This window comes from Octodon degus, unplaced genomic scaffold (assembly GCF_000260255.1).
Source record: "Octodon degus isolate 3935 unplaced genomic scaffold, OctDeg1.0 scaffold00005, whole genome shotgun sequence".
NCBI lineage: Eukaryota > Metazoa > Chordata > Mammalia > Rodentia > Octodontidae > Octodon > Octodon degus.
The window spans coordinates 24,056,927-24,064,401 of record NW_004524581.1 but is presented as its reverse complement, the minus strand read 5'-3'; positions in this window follow the sequence as shown (position 1 = coordinate 24,064,401).

Here is a 7,475-nt window from a genome sequence, read left to right as displayed (position 1 = left end):
TTTTTGCGGAACCAGGGATTGAACTCAGGCTGTTGCGCTTGCCAGGGAAGCACTTATTCCGTTCAGCCATTTCCCCAGCCCCTTAAAAATTGTTTCTGACATAACTTTAGACTTACAGAACAACTGCATGGAGCAGAGTTCCCACATACATTCCAGTCTGCGTTGTAGAATGTTAACAACTTAACCATAGGAAAATGGCCAAACCCAGGGAATTACCCCTGATACTGTTAAATAATCCACAGGCTTCATTTAAATTTCACCAGTTGCCTCACTAATTCCTTTTTTCTGGTCCTGGGTTCAAGCTAGGCTCTCACATTGCATTTAGCTTTCATTTCAATTTCTTCCAGTCTGAGACAGCTTTTTTTCTTTGTTTTTATAGCCTTGCTTATTTATTATTATTTTTTTTTTTTTGTACTGAGAATTGTACCCAGAGCCTTTGCACTGAACTACATCCCGAAACTTTCTTCTTCTTATTATTATTATTTTCAGACTGAGCCTCCCTAAATTATTAAATTACCCAGGCTGAGCTTGAACTTGTGATCTTTCTGCCTCAACCTCCTAGAGTGCTGGGATAGAAATACGCACCACCATACCTGGGGGCTTTTTTAAAAATTTTAATTTGTATTTATTTATTTGTTTGAGACAGTGTCCCAGCCTGCAGTTCAAGCTGGCCTTGCATATGGGGAAATCCTCCTGCCTCAGCCTCCAGAGTGCTAGGATTCACAGGTGGGCGCCACCATGCCTGGCTGACCTTTCAGCTGAGCTGTCCTGGCCAGTTACTTTTGTAGACCACAGCGGTCTTTGTTGTTGTTGTCGCGTTTGTTTGTTTGTTTTCAGTACCAGGGATTGAACTAGGGACCTTGCACTTGCCAGGCGGACTCTTAGGCCGCTGAGCTATATCCCTGGCCCCCACCTTTGTGTTGGGGTTGTCACTTGACTAGGAGCAAGCATGTGTTCTGGGGGGCAGTGCGTAAGGGTGGGCGCCTGTCTCAGCGTCCTGCACCAGCATAGAGCCATGTGGATGCCTTCTATTACTGGCGCTCTAACCTTAACGACTCAGTTAAGGTGAGGTTCGCCAGGCTTCTCTTTGCTGTCGTCATCAATCAGCATCTTCCGGGAAGGTCGTTGGAGACCGTGTGGGTCCCAGATCCTCGTCTTTCTTCTGCCCGCTGATTTGCACATCCGACAGTGATTCTGCTGCTGCATGGCACCCACCTTGTTTCCATCACTCCACTCGTGTGCGCGAGCTGGGAGGCTGCTGGGCGGAAGAGCTGGGCTTGAGGCTTTCGGGCGCGCTCTCGCTCCCCTGCGCACCGCTCCGAGGCAGGTTGGCCACGCAGAGCTCGGCTGGCATCTCCCAGACAGGTTATCTTGCCCCCTCCTACAGGGAAGTGTGTCTCAGACGTCTGGAAATCAATCTGTGTGCGTCTGAAAGGTAGACAGATGCTTGTTTCTTCTCTGGTCTGTCGATTAACCTAAGCTTGCTTGGGGCTCGTGTTGTACAGCGGGCAGGGGCGGATGCGGGCATGGCCCGGAGCAAGCCGGCTGCAGGAGGGGGCAGAATGGGGTGGCCTCAGATCAGCCAGACGCTCCATGCACTCCACGGACCCTTTCTGCTTCTCAAAAGTGACCCACAGCAGCTGAGTTTTACATTCCCAGAGGAAATGTGAAGACAACATTCCTAGGGAAGCGCTCTGGTTAGGCCATGGGGGTCGGGTGCCTGCTCCTGGACCAGTGAGCTGTGGCCAGCAGGTAGGATGGGGACCACTTCGAAGAGTATGGCGGAAGTAAGTCCCTAGGAGGCCGGGGCGTTTCTGGACACAGTGTGTCAGCCATGCCCACAAGGGTTGTTTCTGGTGACACGTGGACCTTTCATCTGGTTCATCATTCAGAAAGCTTTGCACATATGAAGTAGGTGGCATGTGACATGCAAGTCGCTCGCCTTTTTTTTTTTTTTTTTTTTATGTTTGGCCTGTTTTTGCGACAGGGTCTCACTATGCAGCTCAGGCTGGCCTTGAGCTCACCTTGTAGCCCAGGCTGGTCTGGAACTCACAACAATTCTCCTGCCTCCGCCTCCTGGGTGCTGGGATTATAGGAATGTGCCACCGTGCCTGGCTTAGCACTTGACTTTAGAACACCAGTTGCCACTACTTCTTGGGTTTGGTTGGTTGGTTTGTTTGCAGTACTGAGGATTGAGCCCAGGGCCTTTGCACTGAGCTGCCTCCCAGCCTTTTAAAAAATATATATATTTGGTACAGGGTCTCGCTACACAGCTCAGACTGGTAGTGAACCTCCTGTTTTCAGTCTCCCCAGTGCTGGGATTATAGGTGTGCACCACCAAAGCAGGTCTCAGTGGCTGGCTCAGCATGCTCAGAGGTGGGGCCGGCGTGGCATGTGGTGCAGGGATCGAACCCCAGTCCTTACTCTTGCCTAAGCAGGTGCTTAGTCTGCTGAGCTATGTTGCCAGCTCCATTCCAGCCTTTATTTTTTTTATTTTGAAACAGGGTCTCACTTTTTTTTTTTTTAATGTATTTAAGACAGGGTCTACCAGGTCTACAGGGTCAGGGCCAGCATGCCATGCTGGGGATAGAAGCCTGGCCACTGTGCTCTAACTAAGCAGGCACTTTAGTCCGCTGAGTTATCAGGCCATCCCTTCACTTAGTTTTTAGATACATGGACCAGGTTAGACTCAAACTTTTAGTCTTCCTGCCTCAGCCTCCAAGACTACTGGGATTACAGGTACGTTCTGTAATTTATGGCTATGTGCTTGCTTCGGCAGCACATATACTAAAATTGTAATTTATGGCTCTTTGATCCCAAAAATGTACTTTCCTTTCTGAACCTAAGTTTTCTCTCTGAAAAATGGGATAAAAATCCCTGCACTGGGCCGGCCAGATAGCTCAGTGCATTAAAGCACCTGCTTAGGCAGACTCAGGGACCGGGGTTCAATCCCGGGACACCAGCCCTGCCCCCAGGGTGCACTAAAAAAAAAAAAAAAAACCTGACCAACTGAGACTGAGTGTGGTGGCACACACCTGTAATCCCAGCGCTTGGGAGGCTGATAACAGGAGGATCACTATTAGTCCAGTCTGTGTAGTGAAACCCTGTACTTTTTTATTTATTTATTTTAATTTAAAATATATTTAGGACAGAGTCTACAGGGTCTCACTATGTAGATCAGACTTGTAGTGATTCTCCTGTTTTCAGCCTCCCAAATTCTGGGATTACAGGCATGCGCCACCACGCCTAGTCTCAATTGCAGTCTCAGAGCATCCCGGCCACTGTACTGGACCCTGTACTAAATACATTTTAAAAAATAATTCCTGCCTTGCCGCTGTACTGTGTAGCTCAGTCACTTCCATCACTCTGAAATTGTCAGTGCAGAGCCAACTGAGTCTGAATCTCATTCTTTACACTAGGCTGAGGGTGAGGTGACAAAGGCCCTGTGGGGAGTGCCAATGCTATTGTCTCCTGATCCCTACACAGGTGACAGTGACACACGGCTTCTCACTTTGTGAGGAGTCAGTGAACTGTTCCTGGTAGGTGACCTGCCTGTGTGTGTGTCGGACTTCCACAAAAAGTTGCAAGCAATCGCAGTCTTTCTTTCTTTCTTTCTTTCTTTCTTTCTTTCTTTCTTTCTTTCTTTCTTTCTTTCTTCCACAAAAAGTTGCAAGCAATCGCAGTCTTTCTTTCTTTCTTTCTTTTTTCTTTCTTTCTTTCTTTCTTTCTTTCTTTCTTTCTTTCTTTCTTTCTTTCTTCTTTCTTAATTTAGTACAGAGTCTACAGGGCCTCACTACATAGATCAGACTTGTAGTGAGTGATCCTCCTGTTTTTCATCTCCTAAGTGCTGGGATTACAGGCTCATGCCACCATTCCCAGTCTCAATGGCCATCTCAGCACGCCCTAGGGGTGGGGCCAGCACGGCAGACCAGGAGATCAAACCCTTGGCCCCTGGGTCTGCCTAAGCAGGCACTTTAATCCTCTGAGCTATCTGGTGGGCCTACAATCAAAAATTTTGAAAGGAGGAAAACTGAGTACGTGGCACATGCCTGTAATCTCAGCACTCTGGGAGGCTGAGGCAGAAAGATGGCAAATTCAAACCCAGCCCGGTCAATTTAGCAACTTAGTGAAACTCTAACTCAAAATAAAAGCTATTTAGTGAAACTCTAACTCAAAATAAAAGCTACTTAAAAATTATTTAGAAAGAGTGGAGGGGCTGGCGAGATGGCTCAGTGGTCTAAAGCACCTACTTGGAACAAGCTTGGCAAAGCACAGGGACCGCGGTTCAATCCCCCAGCACCACATGCCAGCCAGCCCCGCCCCCTGGTGGGCTGAGCTGGCCACACACACACACACACACAAAATAAATAAATGTTAAAAAAAATAAAAAAAAAAAAAAAGAAAGAGTGGAGGTGTAGCTCGGTGCTAAGGTCCTGAGTTCAATCTCAGGAAGAGGAGGAGGAGGAGAAAGAAGAGGAGGAGAAAAAAAGGTAGCAACACAGCACAGCATCCTCAAAGGCCCCCAAGGTGTGGGGAGTGGACAGCACCCCTTCAGTGCTGTGGGCAACTGCAATTTACCCAGAATGCTGCTGCCACAAGGGCAGTGCAGCGGAGACCCAGAGCGAAAGGTGGGTGGAGGAGGAGGAGCCTCAGACTTCTCACGCTGCACTTGGTGTGGGGGGACACCCAACAGCACATCCAGGGGTTCAAGGATGCTGTGGAGCAAGACAATGGTGGGCTCCTCATTGAGAACCTGCCCCCCAAATCCCTGGCCATTCTCCTAGGCAGGCACTGCAGGGACAGGCCAAGCCCTTAGTGACCACAGCCAGGTCACTCTTCTTCCTCCTCCTCTTCCTTCCTAGCCCTGGACCCCTCAGAAAGCTGGAAACACCAGCCTGTCCCCATCAAGATGCTGACCAGGGTTGGCCCCGTCCCCTTGGCCAACAGGATGGCGTGAGTACGAGCCCAAAGACGCTCTCCTAACAGCACAAAGGCCACGAGGGTGGTCAAGTTTAGGCCCCAACCTATGTGGAGAGGACATGTGTAACAGGCTGCCCCGAGCCCCTGCTGAGTGGCCTGCCCTGAGCCCACAGCACCCACTCACTAACCTCCAGACCTCTGGCCCTAGCGGAAGGATTGGGCTGCCATTTGCAATATATTGGGCCCAGCTTCTGGGAACCCAGAAGTGAAGGCATGGGCCATGGTTATTTATTTTGAGATAGGATCTCGCTGTGTAGTTCAGGCTGGCCTTGAGCTCAGTTTGTAGCCCAGGCTGGCCTCGAACTCTCCACAGTCTCCTGCCTCAGCCTCCCCATTTCTGTGCCTGGCTTACTGTTCTCCCTATGCTCTTCTCTCTTCTTCTGCCCCCCGCCCCCACCGAGGACAGGTTTGCTGAGCAGGTTTGCTCAGAGCTCTGCCTCCCACCTGGGCCAGATGTGCGAAAGCAGGATGCGGGACACAGTGACTGCCTTTCTGAGGAGGTTGGCGATATGAGGACCAGTGGTCTGAGCTGAGCACAAGCTACGCCACCCCAGCTCACAGTGGCCATGCATGGCTCCCTCTGTTCCTCTCTGAGGAGCCAAGTGGTAGTGGAGGCTGGTGCTTAGGGACCCCCTCCTGTTCTTGGCCAATGTCCCCATTAAGCCCTGTTCCCGGTGGACTCTGTGGAGCACCAGGAGGCCACACCAGCAATAGAGGCCACAGGGAGGAATCAGGCCAGAGTTGGCCCTGGCCCAGCCTTAGTCTCCCAGGATGAGGAGGGGAGCTGGGGTTTGGGGATTGGGTGGCAGGTAGGGGAGGGCCCCTGGGTCAGGCTGGGACACATCCAAGAGCAAAGACTCTAATCACCAGGACATGGATAAGGAGCAGGATCCAAGCTCGCTCCAGAGCCCCAAACCAAACACTGATAATGAACCTGAGAGGCTGCAGGCCAGCCCTCCTCTCCCTCCGTGGCCCCTCACTGTGCCTGGGTGGAAATGTGCACCATCCCGGCCCAGGGCCCGAGATGACCCCTGCCCAGAGCCTGCCAATCTACTTCAGGTTCTGGAGAGGTGGCCCATGAAGGTACATGTGTTTAGCAGATCTGCCTGGGTCACCCAGGACAGATGGGTAGGCGCCCACTCTCCCGGAAATCCTGATGCCTGGGGGTCCCATTGGGCAGTGGGTAGTGAGGCCCAGAGCAGCACAGGACCTGTGACCTGGGCGCTCCAGCCCTTCAGGAAGCTGAGGGGGTGACCCCAAGGGTCCAAGAGGGCCTCTGAGGGTCTCATCTTTGTCCCTTTGCAGGAGAATTTACCACTACTACCACAGGGTGTAATAAAAAATACAGTGAATGCTTACATTAAAAAAATTGTTACTATTGGACCGGCCATAGCTCAGTGGATTAAAGTGCCTGTAAGCGGGCACAGGGACCAGGGGTTTGATCCCTGGCCTGCCCTGCCCCTGGGGTATGCTGAGACAATGATTGAGACTGGGTGGCCTGTAACCCAGCTCTTGGGAGGCTGTAGACAGGCGGATTACTACGAGTCTGATCTAGAAGTAAGATCCCAAACATCCTGTTGACCCTTCCCTAAAATTAGAAAAAAAAAAAAAAAAACTGCAAAAGACACATTGCCACGAGTTGCCCTCACTTTGAACGTGCTCATCCTGTTGTTCTCGCTGCTGTCTGCAGCAGTTCTGGAAGTCTTCTTTCGTCAGTGTCAGTTTCTTCTTTCTTCAGTTTCGCTGTTCTGTTTGCCTCAGTGTCCCTGAATTGATTCACAATGTCTTCGTTTCCTCTGTTACTCTTTAGGGAAGAGGCACAAGTCACACAGTGCCAGATCCGGTGAATAAGGTGCTTGAAGACACAGTGCAGTGTCACGTTTTTATTCAGTTAGGGTTTTTGAGACGCAGTTTTCCTACGTAGCCTAGGTTGGCCTTGAGCTCGCCTGCCTCAGGCTGGGATTGCTGGCCTGTGCTACCATGCCAGCTAATGTCACATTTTTAGGAGCCTGTCTTCCTATGGGTATGTAGAACGCTTTCTACAGCATTCACTGTATTTCTGATCACATCTCATGAAGAAGGAAACAGGCTCCAAAAGCTGCTGCAGAGTGACAGAAGCAACAGGACCAAGGTGAGGGGAGCACGTGGAGGGGACCTCACAGCCACGTGTCATCACCATAATCGATGTTTTAAAATTCACTACACAACCCCAGCACTCGGGAGGCTGAGGCAGGCAGATCTTTTTGAACTCGAGACCAGCCTGGGCTACAAAGTGAGCTCAAGGCCAGCCTGAACTGTACAGTGAGACCCTGTCTCAAAAAGACCAAAAAATGGGCTGGCCAGATAGCTCAGCAGATTAAGGTGCCTACTTAGGCAGAGAACAGCGGCTGGGGTTCGGGGTTCTGTGCCAGCCCCGCTCCCAGGGCATGCTGAGATGGTGACTGAGACTGGGTATGGTGGCACATGCCTGCAATCCCAGTGCTTGGGAGGTTGCA